This window comes from Salvelinus sp. IW2-2015, linkage group LG30, assembly GCF_002910315.2.
Source record: "Salvelinus sp. IW2-2015 linkage group LG30, ASM291031v2, whole genome shotgun sequence".
NCBI lineage: Eukaryota > Metazoa > Chordata > Actinopteri > Salmoniformes > Salmonidae > Salvelinus > Salvelinus sp. IW2-2015.
Window position 1 is genome coordinate 9,578,220 of NC_036869.1, and position 14,380 is coordinate 9,592,599.

Here is a 14,380-nt window from a genome sequence, read left to right on the forward strand (position 1 = left end):
TCTGCTTATATGCTCCTTTTATTTATCCTACGGTTCTGACCTGGTGTACAGGGAGAGCACTGTAAGAACAGCCCATGTTSTAAATTCTGTCACTGTACATTTCAAAAGTGCTGAACAAATAGTTAAATTGACTATGTCCTTCCTAGCTCGCTCATTAATGTCTTAATTGAAATTACGGATTGCCTCTTATCTGCTTGTCATCCACTTTTGCCATAGTTTGTACATCTCAATTATCAGTAGAAACCGCATTTGTTTCAGCAAGTCAGCCATATCAGCTGTTTTTATAAAAGGCAGTAAATGAGGCTGAATGAACTGTTTCGCTGTCAGACAAGGCTCCGCTGATAGCCAGGTGTAGCAGTGGTAAGATGTTGGGACTCTGCTGTTGGGACAGCTTTATGTAGGCCCTAACAYTTTGTTGGCACCGTTTGTCACTGTTATAGTGCAATTAATGTATTGTTTAGTGTTGTTTTGTGCTGTGTAGTGGCTTTGCTGGCATGCATCCCCCCCKAAAAATGGTTTGCCCCACCAAGGTTGACATGCTAAAATTGCCACTGGGTATAGTAGTCATGATTTTCTGCAATTTCTGCGTCACATCACCAGGTGCCCATCCCAAATGGCATCCTATTCTCTATGTAGTGCACTACTTTTGACCAGGGTTATGGTCATTAGTAGTGCACTATATARTGAATAGGGTGCCACTTGGGACATTGGTCATGATATATTTAAGCAATAAGGCCAGAGGAGGTGTGGTATATGGCCAATATACCACTGCTAAGGGCTGTTCTTTGGCATGACGCAACGTGGTATATTGGCAATATATCACAAACCCCGAGGAGCCGTACTGCTATTATTAACTGGTTACCAATGTAATTAGAGCAGTAAAACTAAATGTTTTGTCACACCCGTGGAACACGGTGTGATTTCACATGGCCTTCAGCCAATCAGAATTCAGGGCTCAAACCACCCAGTTTATAATCTGCCTTGAATTCCCCTCACAGTTGGGAGGCATACTAAATGTAAAGGTTCACTGATTCTTCCAACCAGGTCAAGGTCCAACCAGGTCAAGGTCCAAGAGAGAGAGAGAGAGAAATGTGGTCAATGTCATTACAAGTAAACCTACTACTGTATATTCAGTGTTCTAGCCATGTTGGTGCAGTTTGATGAACATATTGATGCTATACACAAAAACAAATACACAGTCAGACACAGACAGAGACAGACACACACACAATATTATTTTGGGAGTAAGTGGATTCAATATCATTAAAGTTATAACTGTATGAATATGCATGTTTTCAACTTAGGTTACACTACATCTGTCAGAAGACACATGTAAACTAGGGGTGATGCCAGTGGAGGCTCCTCAGAGGACGAAGGGGAGGACCATCCTCAGCAAATTTTCATAAAAATACAAATAGTGAAACATTTAAAAAGTGATCCTTTCTTTTGATAAAACTATACTAAATATATTAATGTGACGAAACAATTGATTAAAACACAGTTTTGCAATAAATGTTTACAGTAGCCTCAACAGCACTCTGTAGGGTAGCACGATGGTGTAGCCGGAAGGACAGCTAGTTTCCGTCCTCCTCTGMATACATTGACTTCAATACAAAACCTAGGAGGCTCATGGTTCTCACCCCCTTCCATACACTTACACAGGAATATGACAAATTCCTGAGGACGTCTTCCAACCTATCAGAACTCTTGCAGCATGAACTGACATGTTGTCCACCCAAAAAAAGGATCAGAGTATGAATCTAGTACTGAAAGCATAAGCTACAGCTAGCTAGCACTGCAGCGCATCAAATGTGGTGAGAGAGAAAGACAATAGTTGAACAGCTTTGAACAAATARATTTCTTCAAAAGTGAAGGAGAAGCAAGAGAGAGAGAGACACCCAGCTCAAACAGAGGGATGCTATGTTAGCTAGCTGGCTATGACTATACAACACAACACTGGATCTCTGGTCACATACAGCTGATGTGTTGTGCATTGAAGTCCACAAGCAAAGGGAAAAATCCCCTTTAGTATAGTGCGTAGACGTGAGAAGGAACACAATGTGGCTACTATGAAAATGAACTGTGTGTACGTTTGATCAGGGGTGTATTCATTCCACCGATTATGTAGAAAAACGTTTCTTAAACGGAAGAAAAACGGAACAAAACAGGGATAAACATACAATAATTTGTCCAACTGAAACTCTCATTTGCAACTGCTGGACTAATGATTACACCCTAGATCAGCTAGAAGCATGCAAGGCGGTATTGAATGTGTCACTGTGTCAATTGCTTCTTTCYACCTGTGTGCACCTACGTTGTAAACTTTCATTCATAGGCTAGGTTGTAGCAACCTCATGAAAGGTATAGGGCAAATTTGAGTATCAAGTAGTAGTTTGAATCTATCGATGTTGGCCTCCAGAGTTGCGCAGTGATCTAAGGCACTGCATCGCAGTTGCTAGCTGTGTCCCTAGAGATCCTGGTTAGAGTCCAGGCTCTGTCGAGAGCCGGCTGCGACCGGGAGATCCATGGGCGGCGCACAATTGGCCAAGCGTCGTCCAGGTTAGGTGAGGGTTTGGCTGGCAGGGATGTCCTTGCCCCATTACGCTCTAGCAACTCCTGTGGCGGGCCGGGCACATGTACGCTGATACGGTGATACGGTCGCCAGGTGCACGGTGTTTCCTCCGACACATTGGTGTGGCTGGCTTCCAAGTTAAGCGGGAATTGTGTCAAGAAGCAGTGTGGCTTGGTTGGGRCGTTTTTTCGGAGGATGCATGGCTCTCGACCTTCTCCTCTCCCGAGTCCGTACGGGAGTTGCAGCGATGAGACAAGACTAACTGCCAATTGGATACCATGAAATTGGGGAGAATTAAAAAAAAAATATATATATATATCTAATAATAATCTATCAATGTTACATTGAGCTGGGTGATTGGAATATGAATGACAGTCACCCACTATGCTGTAATAGAAATAAGGCCATGCTCATGAAAAAATAATCATCCTCCCTCATTTTAAATGGCACCAACCGCCACTGGGTGATGCTTGGTTTGTTTCCTGGCTGACAGGGATTCAAACAACAGCTCTCTGATTCCCCATAGCGATCAATCCGAGCGCTGCGGTTGTCAGTAGGCTACACTTCGTTTTCCTGGGTCCATGTTGAAGTTGGTCAGCCCAGACTTTCTAGCATACTCAGCTTCGTCGGGTCATTCCAGGGCACGCGTTGCATCTGTTCCATCCCGCTCGCAGGTACAACAAACACCGACTACATCCACACAAACTCAGTAAGAGAGGAATGCACCGGCGGAGTGTCGGAAAATAGCATTTCTGTGTGCCGACCTGCGTATGTGGTATGTTGCCCCATTTTTGTGTTATTCTTTGCTGCGTATGTAGTATGTTGTCCAATTATTGTGTTCTTCTTTGAAACATRAATATTCCGGGGCAGGGAAAAGATGCTGTTGAAAAAATTACGTCCGTTTGTAGACGTTCCAGAAGTCGCTAGACTGTTCATTCGTTTGTCGGAAAGAAACACTCCCTTTGCCTGACTATTGTCTACTTTTGTCGAATTGTTTTTTTATACGATCTCTTGAGTTGGTGTTTGTTGTTCAGGCTAATGGCGGTCTGAAATCAAGGTTTTATAATGTGGGCGTATGTGAAATAATTTAGGGGTAGAATCGGCAGATTAATCTAGGTGTGCATTTCGWATATTGTTTGTGTAGGCTACAGTTTGCATCAGAATTACAACTGCGGCGTGCCATTGGCCAGTCAYCAAGTATTTATAACGTTATATGGATTATAATTTGTTGCCGGTCTGTCTTTAGACACACACAGACTGGGGCGCTTTATAATTCAAATGCGCTGTTCAGAACATCTGGATAGCCTGTCCCAAATATTAACAAAACTTTGTCATGCAGGCTATTGTCTAAGTAGGCTAAATAAAATAGCCTATGCTCGCCTAACAACTTGATAGATGCAGAATGAATAATTAATAATGGCTTAAGAATGGCTTTGTGTACGTTAATAGGCCTTATTATTGGGCTATTAAAACTGTCTTGTAAGAGAAAATATTACGCGTTTCAAGTTAATGGACAAGGGAAATGCCTTTCTTGCAAGCTCTAACCCAACAACGCAGTAATCAATATCAATGTAGTACTAAAAATAATATAAGGTATAACAAAAACACTAGAAATAAGAAATATGTTGCCAATCACAATCAATGCTGAATTTCAAATGTTCTAAATAATATCCAATATGTATGAGTCATTCGTTCTTGAATCATATAAATAAGTTATGCATCAAGTAGCCTAACAGTAAGCTATTTGTCATTGGAGACACTGACCTATATAAGGCACAGACCTTTTATATGGAAAATAAATACGTCATTTAGGCCTAGGCCTATGGCACAACACGGGAAGTCTAGAGATGTTAAAAGGGTGAGGAAATGTTATGCAAGGTAAGGAGGAAATAGATGGTTGCTCTCATCGTTGAGATAACGTAGCTTCATGGCTGATAAGTGGGGTTTTGATTGGGCACTGTGCTGGTCGTCTAATAGCTCATTGAAGGCATATCAGTCATGTTTGGAAGTAGCCAATATATTGCCCCTGTAACTTAATAATTATTTTAGGCTATAACGTTGCACCATCACTCATTCTTAGCCTAAATAGACTACAAAGTGCTGTAAACGATTTTTTTTCCTTTGTGGAAAGTGAATTATGATTTAAACCTCTATTACCACTGTGGGTAGTTACAATGTAACAATATTTTGTTGGAATGGTTACAATATTACGTCACGTGGATCTGATAAACATGTTCTGCAACTTCGTATCAACGTGCCTCAGAATGAAATTGTCCTTCCAGGGTTGCCGTAGATAGAGTTTCGGGACATGTATCAGAATTCTCCGCTCTCATGGATTCTGCCGTTCTGGCTGGGGGTATTTCAGGTCAAATGACAGCCTGCACAGCGACGCCGTGTGAAAATTGAAGTCAATTTGCYAACTGGTGAAGAAATCAAAAGCTGACCTAACGGTACGAGTAGACTTACAACACCTACATCGATTAAATATACATTAGGATAATTTGTGACACGAGTTAGCCCTAGTGTAAATTAACCGGGCTATATCCTAATGTAGCCCTATTGAAAGCACCAAAGCACGCCTGCAGTGGATGTCTGATAGCCACTGGATTACGTAAATGTCCAATCCTTTCTGATCTGCCAGGGTTCTGTATTCAGGCTATTGAAACTTCGAGGTTGTTAGTTTGACACGGCATGAAAGCAGACTTTTGAATGTCCTCGGTTGGCCTGTACTATCAGTGGACTTGCAGGATAACTTCTGATAAGGGAGTGGTCGAAATGTACACAATTGTTACCCGGAGGAAAATGGGGGAGGGTCATGCTTTTTCAATTTCAGTCATGGGGGGAGGGGTTAGTATTTTTTATTTAGTCAAGGGGGAGTCATGTCATTTGTAATCGATTAACAAACCTAACACAATCGTAAATCTAAGCACTGGTGGTAGCGCTATAGGTATGGGGGTGTGTCCAAAATATTTGTGCTATTTTCACCACCAAAAATGATCAGCACTGTGCTGGCAGTGGCGTGAAAGGGCTGGGTTTTGATTAATAAACCAATTGTGGGTTTGGCCCCTCACTGGCCAATCAGAACGTGCTCGATGGCTAAATATGTGGTTGCTTCAAGTGGTGTATTTATGGTATTTTATATTTTGCCTTGGAATCAACTCCAATGTTAGGCCATTATAGTTTGTTAAACAGCTTACAGAATTGAAATAACAAAATGTCGACCCATCCCATCTTTGCTAAATATGTTAACTTGAACCAGTTTGCAGTCCACATTGTTCTAAGTAATTGCATGGCTTCAGTAGCATTCACATTGATGTAGGGGTTAGGCCAACTGTAAATTGCATTTTTGCTGAGCATGGACATGCCAAATGTTGTCAATAAGCAAGATCAAATTAATTATTGATAAGGCCTAAAAACCGTGTGAATAATTCAAATCAAATTCTAAACAAAACAAAACAACGACTTGTTTTAAATAGGCTATGTCTAAATACACGTACAGGCACCATAATTGCACGTTGTGGGCATGTAATATTAAAACAATGGAGGATTTTGCGCACATTCTAACTTTTCACAGTAGCTGGAAAAAGATCCAATATGAAGGAGAATGTGCACTCACCGTTATACTGCTCCCAAATATAATGTTTTATATAAATATTGGGGCCATCTTCGCATTCACACGTCTCCAGAAGTTGCATTGCACGGACATTCTCACCATAAAACCTGGACAGTGTGTATCATTCAAGTTTTTCATTGAATTTTATTAAAACCAATTAGTTCGTTTTTTTCAACAACAACAATAAATCCATGTTCAATTTAATGATATCCTTAAATTGAGGTTAGCTGAAGGCTGGGACTAAAAACGAACAAAAGATAACTCATGTAAAATATACTGTCCGTCAAATGTATGTATAAGCTGAAAGTAGAAGACTAAGTATTGTTGTCCATTAGTTTACTCCAATTAGGGGAGGTGTGGTAGGTTTAGGTCGAAAATAATAAAGGAAAATATATTAAAACATATATATTTTGCCTCCCGGGTGGCGCAGTGGTCTAGGGCACTGCATCGCAGCGCTAGCTGTGCCACCAGAGTCTCTGGGTTCGCGCCCAGGCTCTGTCGCAGCCGGCCGCGACCGGGGGGTCCGTGGGGCGACGCACAATTGGCCTAGCGTCGTCCGGGTTAGGGAGGGTTTGGCCGGTAGGGATATCCTTGTCTCATCGCGCTCCAGCGACTCCTGTGGCGGGCCGGGCGCAGTGCNACGGTGTTTCCTCCGACACATTGGTGCGGCTGGCTTCCGGGTTGGAGGCGCGCTGTGTTAAGAAGCAGTGCGGCTTGGTTGGGTTGTGCTTCGGAGGACGCATGACTTTCGACCTTCGTCTCTCCCGAGCCCGTACGGGAGTTGTAGCGATGAGACAAGATAGTAATTACTAGCGATTGGATACCACGAAAATTAGGGAGAAAAGGGGGTAAAATTTAATTTAAAAAAATAAAAAAATCATATATATTTTTACAAAATAATATACAGTACCAGTCAAAAGTTTGGACACACCTACTCATTCCAGGGTTTTTCTTTATTTTCTACATTGTAGAATAATAGTGCTGATGTCAAAACTATGAAATAACACACATGGAATCATGTAGTAAACAAAAAAGAGTTCAACAAATCAAAATATATTTGAGATTCTTCAATGTAGCCACCGTTTTCCTTGATGACTCCTTTGCACACTCTCAACCAGCTTCATGAGGTAGTCACCTGGAATGCATTTCAATTAACAGGTGTGCCTTGTTAATTTGTGGAATTTCTTTCCTTAATGCGTTTGAGCCAATCAGTTGTGTTGTGACAAGGTAGTGGTGGTATACAAAAGATAGCCCTATTTGGTAAAAGACCAAGTCCATATTATGGCAAGAACAGCTCAAATAAGCAAAGAGAAACGACAGTCCATCATTACTTTAAGATATGTGGAGACAAAGGTGGAGTTACCCGTCCTCCGAAAGATGACCCGCCAAACCGCGCTTCTTAACACTCGCCCGCTTAACCCAGATGCCAGCTGCACCAATCAATGTGTTGGAGGAAACACTGTTCAACTGACGAACGAGGTCAGCCTGCATTATTGGGTATTGTGTGTAGATTGCTTCTGAGTTTTTATTTATTTAAGGGTGTAACGTAACAAAATGTGGGAAAAGTCAAGGGGTCTGAATACTTTCCAAGGGCACTGTACAGTTCTTGACCAAAGCTTGAAACTGAATGTGATTAGAAACACAGTTTGTGGATTTTGGAGTACTCTTCATTTCAAAATACTTTTCATATCTACAGTGAGTAGAAGTTAGCCTATATTCATATTCTCTAATGAGAATACCTAAGGTATTTTGGTATTTCTGTACTAGCTGTCCACTGTCAATGCTCTGTTCAAAAGTACTATGTAGGGATAGATAGTGTGGAAGCCATAGAAAGTAGGAAGGGATCTACTATCAGGTAATGTCACTACTAAGCGTTTCTCAATGTTCCTCTGCTTCTACGGATAACCTAAGGACAGAACATTGACCCATGGGGCTCTGGTCAAAAGTAGTTAACAATATAGGGAATAGGGCTCCATTTGGGATGCAAACTTCATTCTTTGACTTAAATGTGATAACTAACTTTGTCAATGTTATTGGATTTGTACGTAGACTTGCATGGTGTGCTACCAAGAGGTGTCTTTTAAAATGTCTGCCCTTTCAAACCCTGCATGTCTTGTGTCAGGAGCAATTTGAGTGTAGCACACCGTTTAGCCTAATTCTTTTTTATTGAGGGGAAAACCGAGATGGAGCAAATTGGGTGCTACATGGTTGGTTGTTATTCCAGCTTTGACTGCAAAATTCTGGTAACTTTCCCCAAATTCTCTGGTTTTCTTAATCTTCGTTGGAGGATTCAGGATTTCCTGCTTTTGCCCTCATGAGTCTGGGAATTTCTTACTGTTCAATACAAGAGCTTAAAAGAACAATATTAATATTGAATCATGGTTGTGATTATTTATTGCTTGGATTTAAATGCATCAGTGTTGTGGAAGTTGTTTGATTGAGCATGTGTAGTGGTGATTGTTTGATTTGAAGGGTTGAGTAGACACTGTCAGCTTGTAGATACAGTGCTGGGTATAGGAGAGTTGTCAGTGTTGATCCTATTCCCTATATAGAGCACTACTTCTGACCAGTCCTATGGGACACTGTGGTACCTTAAGTAACACACGTGGTACTCCAAAAGGGAGAAGGTTTATCAAACAACATGCCAGTTTTCTTATCTTCCAGAGACCATGAGCTTCTTCCGAACAAAGCCCATGGCGTAGTGGTGTACTTTTGTTTCTTTGTTGATTTTTTTTCTTCTTCTTCCATGAATTGCATGTGTTTTATTGCCATGAAGGGGCAGACTGCCTGGCTACCTTTTTAAAGCAAAAAATATTAGACTTAAGGAAAGAAAAAAAGTATTGTGTGGTTTTAAAATGTTTAAATTGTTTTGAGAGTCTCAAAGTAAAGGAATAGTTTTACTAGATAAGCCTAGGCTATATTGTAAGTGAGGCTTGCCAGTTAGACCCAGGGTTGTTTTCAGTGGTTGCCGTCTTTCGTTTTCCTCCAGTGAACAAAGTAACCCTAAGCCATTTGGAAAGAAGCTTTGATTAAAAAGAAACTTGCTCAAACCTTGCATTATGACAAAAAAGACTTGCTGTGTGTTGGTCAAACCTTAGGGAATAGCCCAAATGTCTAAAGGCTGGATAGGGCATGAGATTTGCAGCACGTCTTTTTAAAAGCTATGATTCATTTTAACGGCACAGCCAAGTTCAAACATATAACTCCTGCACTGTTGAATAATTCAACTATTACCACTAGAGGTCGACCGATTATGATTTTTCAACACCGATACCGATTATTGGAGGACCAAAAAAAGCCGATAGCGATTAATCGTCCGATTTTAAAAATAAATACAAAAAATACAAAAAATAAATTAAAAATATATATAAAACAAATATTATAATCATATTTCAAATAAATATATATATATATATTGGTATTTGTAATAATGACAATTACAACAATACTGAATGAACACTTATTTTAACTTAATATAATACATCAATAAAATCAATTTAGCCTCAAATAATAATGAAACATGTTCAATTTGGTTTAATAATGCACAGATTATGTGGATATAGGACTCGTTTACTGTGGATGTAGATACTTTTGTACCTGTTTCTCCAGCATCTTCACAAGGTCCTTTGCTGTTTTGGGATTGATTTGCACTTCTCGCACCAAAGTACGTTCATCTCTAGGAACAGAACGCGTCTCCTTCCTGAGCGGTACAAAGTAGATGTCCTAACTGACTTGCCAAAAACTATAGTTTGTTAACAAGAAATTTGTGGAGTGGTTGAACGAGTTGTAATGACTCCAACCTAAGTGTATGTAAACTTCAGACTTAAACTGTATGAACATAACTTAGACCTCATAAGAATTGATGTCTCGTCTCTCACACAACTAGAGGGCGACCGATTATGATTTTTCAACGCGATACCGATACCGATTATTGGAGGACCAAAAAAAAGACGATACCGATTAATCGGACAATTTTTTTTAATGATTTGTAATAATGACAATTACAACAATACTGAATTAACACTTTTATTTTAACTTAATATAATACACAATAAAATCAATTTAACCTCAAATAAATAATGAAACATGTTCAATTTGTTTTAAATAATGCAAAACAAAGTGTTGGAGAAGAAAGTAAAAGTGCAATATGTGCCATGTAAGAAAGCTAACGTTTAAGTTCCTTGCTCAGAACATGAGAACATATGAAAGCTGGTGGTTCCTTTTAAACATGAGTCTTCGATATTCCCAGGTAAGAAGTTTTAGGTTGTAGTTATTATAGGAATTATAGGACTATTTCTCTCTATACCATTTGTATTTCATATACCTTTGACTATTGGATAGGCACTTTAGTATTGCCAGTGTAACGGTATAGCTTCCGTCCCTCTCCTCGCGCTACCTGGGTCGAACCAGGAACGCATCGACAACAGCCACCCTCGAAGCAGCGTTACCCATGCAGAGCAAGGGGAACAACTACTCTAGTCTCAGAGCGAGTGACGTTTGAAACGCTATTAGCGCGCACCCCGCTAACTAGCTAGCCATTTCACATCGTTACACCAGCCTAATCTCGGGAGTTGATAGGCTTGAATTCATAAACAGCAGAGCTGCTGGCAAAACGCAGGAAAGTGCTGTTTGAATGAATGCTTACGAGCCTACTGGTGCCACCATCGCTCAGTCAGACTGCTCTATCTAATTATAATAACAACAAACAGAAATACGACCTTAGGTCATTATATGGTCGAATCCGGAAACTATCATCTCGAAAACAAAACATTTATTCTTTCAGTGAAATACGGAATCGTTCTGTATTTTATCTAACGGGTGGCATCCATCAGTCTAAGTATTCCTGTTAATTGCACAACCTTTAATGTTATGTCATATTATTTGGCAAATTAGTTCGCAATGAGCCAGGCGGCCCAAACTGTTGCATATACCCTGACTCTGCGTGCAATGAACGCAAGAGAAGTGACACAATTTCACCTGGTTAATATTGGATATGCACCTGGATTTCTTTTAGCTAAATATGCAGGTTTAAAATATATACTTCTGTGTATTGATTTTAAGAAAGGCATTGATGTTTATGGTTAGGTACACTATCTATCTGTCTATTTTCGCAAATGCGCACTGCATCGATTATATGCAACGTAGGACAGCTAGAATAAACTAGTAATATCATCAACCATGTGTAGTTATAACTAGTGATTATGATTGATTGTTTTTATAAAATACGTTTAATGCTAGCTAGCAACTTGCTTTGGCTTCTTACTGCTTCACATAACAGGAGGGCTCCTCGTGAGGCAGGTGGTTAGAGCGTTGGACTAGTTAACCGTAAGGTTGCAAGATTGAATCTGAGCTGACAAGGTAAAAATCTGTCGTTCTGCCCTGAACAAGGCAGTTAACCCACCGTTCTAGGCCGTCATTGAAATAAGATGTGTTCTTAACTGACTTGCCTAGTTAAATAAGGTGTGTAAAAAAAAAAAAAAAAAGGCAAAATCGCCATCCAGAATTACGATTTCCAATTGTTATGAAAACTTGAAATCGGCCCCAATTAATCGGCCATTCCGATTAATCGGTCGACCTCTAATTACCACCCTCAAATTCCCATCCCATTAAAGCCTACAGTGTCTGTGTCCCAAAGGGCCCACAGGACTCTATCAAATGTAGTGCACAATATAGTTTCTCCATACATTATCTCCTCAACCAACAGTAAATGATTGTTGTATGTCTGTTCGTCCATGCTTTCTCCATCCTGCTCTACGCCATGTTAGGCCAGTCACTCTTCATGAAAGTCATAGTTTAATTCTCTGACTTGCAGTCTCTCACCCTACATACACAAACATTTCATGAGCTATTACGGGTCAGACCAGACTCATATGTTCTACTCAGAGTTCTGCGGCCCGAGTTTTGGGTTCTCCATGTCAATAATCAGTTGATGGATACCACTACACCCTGCTCCATGCCACTTCGGAGTTGTTGTAAGGGCTCAAGGTCTTCCTTCTAGGTCTGCTCAGACCTGGGTTCAAATACTATTTGTTTCCTTCAAATACTTAATGCTCTTGCCTGGCAATATGGAACCTATGGAATAGTCCGAAAAGTACAAACCCACCCACTTATGGGCCTTGGTCAAAAATAGTGCACTCTAAAGGGAATATGGTGTCATTTGGGACAGAACGGTGTCATTTGGGACAGAACCGTTATCTCACATCTTTGAGCGAGCTAAAATGCTCTCTCTCTCTCTCTCTCTTTTATTTCATCACTGACCAGCTGGCTGGCTGCAAGCTGTGCTGTGTTCTAACTGTTTTGACTATATTCAGGCTGCTAATGCCCACTAATCACACTGCTAATGCCCACTAATCACACGGCTAATGCCCACTAATCACACTGCTAATGCCCACTAATCACACTGCTAATGCCCACTAATCACACTGCTAATGCCCACTAATCACACTGCTAATGCCCACTAATCACACGGCTAATGCCCACTAATCACACTGCTAATGCCCACATGATTTTTTATTTATTTATTTCACCTTTATTTAACCAGGTAGGCAAGTTGAGAACAAGTTATCAAATGATATTGCACTTTAGCGGAATTTAACATAGAGGCTGCGATTCAAACAAATTGACTTTAGAAGGGGATTTCTGCTCCAGCTGACATTGGCATTGTTTTCAGCCAACAGCTTTTAATGCAGCGGGCTAAATTAGGGTCACGGAGAGTGTTTATTGGTAGTCTTAAACAAATCTACTTTGAAACAAAAGGATACGCCTCACACACGTGGTTATGGGCTTAAAAAAAAGAAGACACTATGTACCGTGTCAGATATAGAGTTGAAATGTATTACATTTTGAGTTTGCGTACCAATATTACACTTTATACATCACAAAAGCCTGAAATATAACAAGACTGTTTGACATAGACACACCTGATTTAAATTTTTTTGTAAAAAAAACTGTTTATTCCTTTTGCAATGATGAAAAWTATTGATAATATTCCACCCATGAGCACACTAGAGGGTGTTTAGTCATTTGACTGCAGGAAAGGGCTACAAGTCTAATGCTGTGTGCAGGTCGTTAAATCAGTGTTGGTTTGAATCTAGGGCTAAACCTTAACCTACCGTATGATGATCCTGCTTAGGAAAGCAGAGATACTTGTTAGGTTATAAGCCCCGGTCAAAAGTAGTGCACTATATAGGGAATAGGGAGCCATTTGGGACGTAGACACTGAATGCAAACCACTCATGGCTGCAAATCCTTTGTATGTGTTCCTGTGAGGTAAAGGAAGATAATTGATCCAAGTTCTGATTGAGATAGTACAGTGTTTTGGAATGGTGTGATCATTAATCACATGAATCTCTTGAAGCGGTAAGCGATCCGATTATATAATAGGTCAGGTAGATACACATTGTTTACTCCTGCAGGAGAGTAAGTATTATCCACCTGATTCAGCACTTCTCCACAAAGGTTCCTTTGTTTAGCTCATTGGGGTTGTTTTTTCCTTAATGTGCCTATAGGGGAGTTTATGAATGTTGCAGAAAATAGACATTGGCCAGATGGCAAACAGACAGGCAGGCTGCTACAGGTAGCATTGGGTTGGTATGTTAGGATGGATGAGCCCACAGAATGCCCCAGAAGGAGTTGTACCTGGTCCGTCTCCTCTCTAGGAGATGTCTCCTGATGTGCCACAGACCTGTGTTCAAATACTATTTCAAATATTTTATATACTTTTTAACATTTTCTCTAGTCTGCCTGAATTGGCAAATAGGTGGGGTTTAAACTTTTCTCGACTATTCTATTGGTTCCATTGCTCCAGGCGAGCTCATTCAAGCCCAGATAAACTATTTCAAATGATTTCGAAGGATATTTGAATCCAGGTCTGATGTGCATACAGGCCCCTGTGAGGGTTTGGATGGCGTACAGCAGGGGAGTTGAGCCACGGTTTGGAAGAGACAAGATGTTTTCAACAATTTATATTTTCTTGTGTTAAATGAACGGCGTAGTTTAATGGTCGTCGGTTTCTGCACGGTGTCAGATGACGCAACAAACAACAATGTCTGGTGCTGTAAAGAACAGAACACACAACACATGCCTAGAACAGAACACAGCTGTATGAGGAAAGGACAGCATGAGAAAGACGACTTGACAGCTGAGTAATGAAATTGTCTTGTGTTCCTGTGGTGTTTGTGTGTGTCAATCCTGGA

The 14,380-nt window shown here is 40.5% G+C and overlaps 1 protein-coding gene across 14 annotated transcripts in view; it reads left to right on the forward strand.

The window, feature by feature from the left end:
* The first annotated feature begins 3,079 nt into the window (after window positions 1–3,079).
* LOC111955014 (thyroid hormone receptor beta) overlaps window positions 3,080–14,380 on the forward strand; it is a 104,021-nt gene continuing 92,720 nt past the window's right edge. For 8 of the 14 annotated variants that reach the window (XM_023975038.2, XM_023975030.2, XM_023975043.3 and 5 more), the window contains exon 1: window positions 3,080–3,347. The gene's annotated coding sequence lies outside the window, so the exon portion shown is untranslated. Of the gene's footprint in view, window positions 3,348–4,796; window positions 5,023–14,380 lie in introns of those variants that run through there. The other 6 variants (XM_023975032.2, XM_023975040.2, XM_023975033.2 and 3 more) reach the window with 2 other exon arrangements.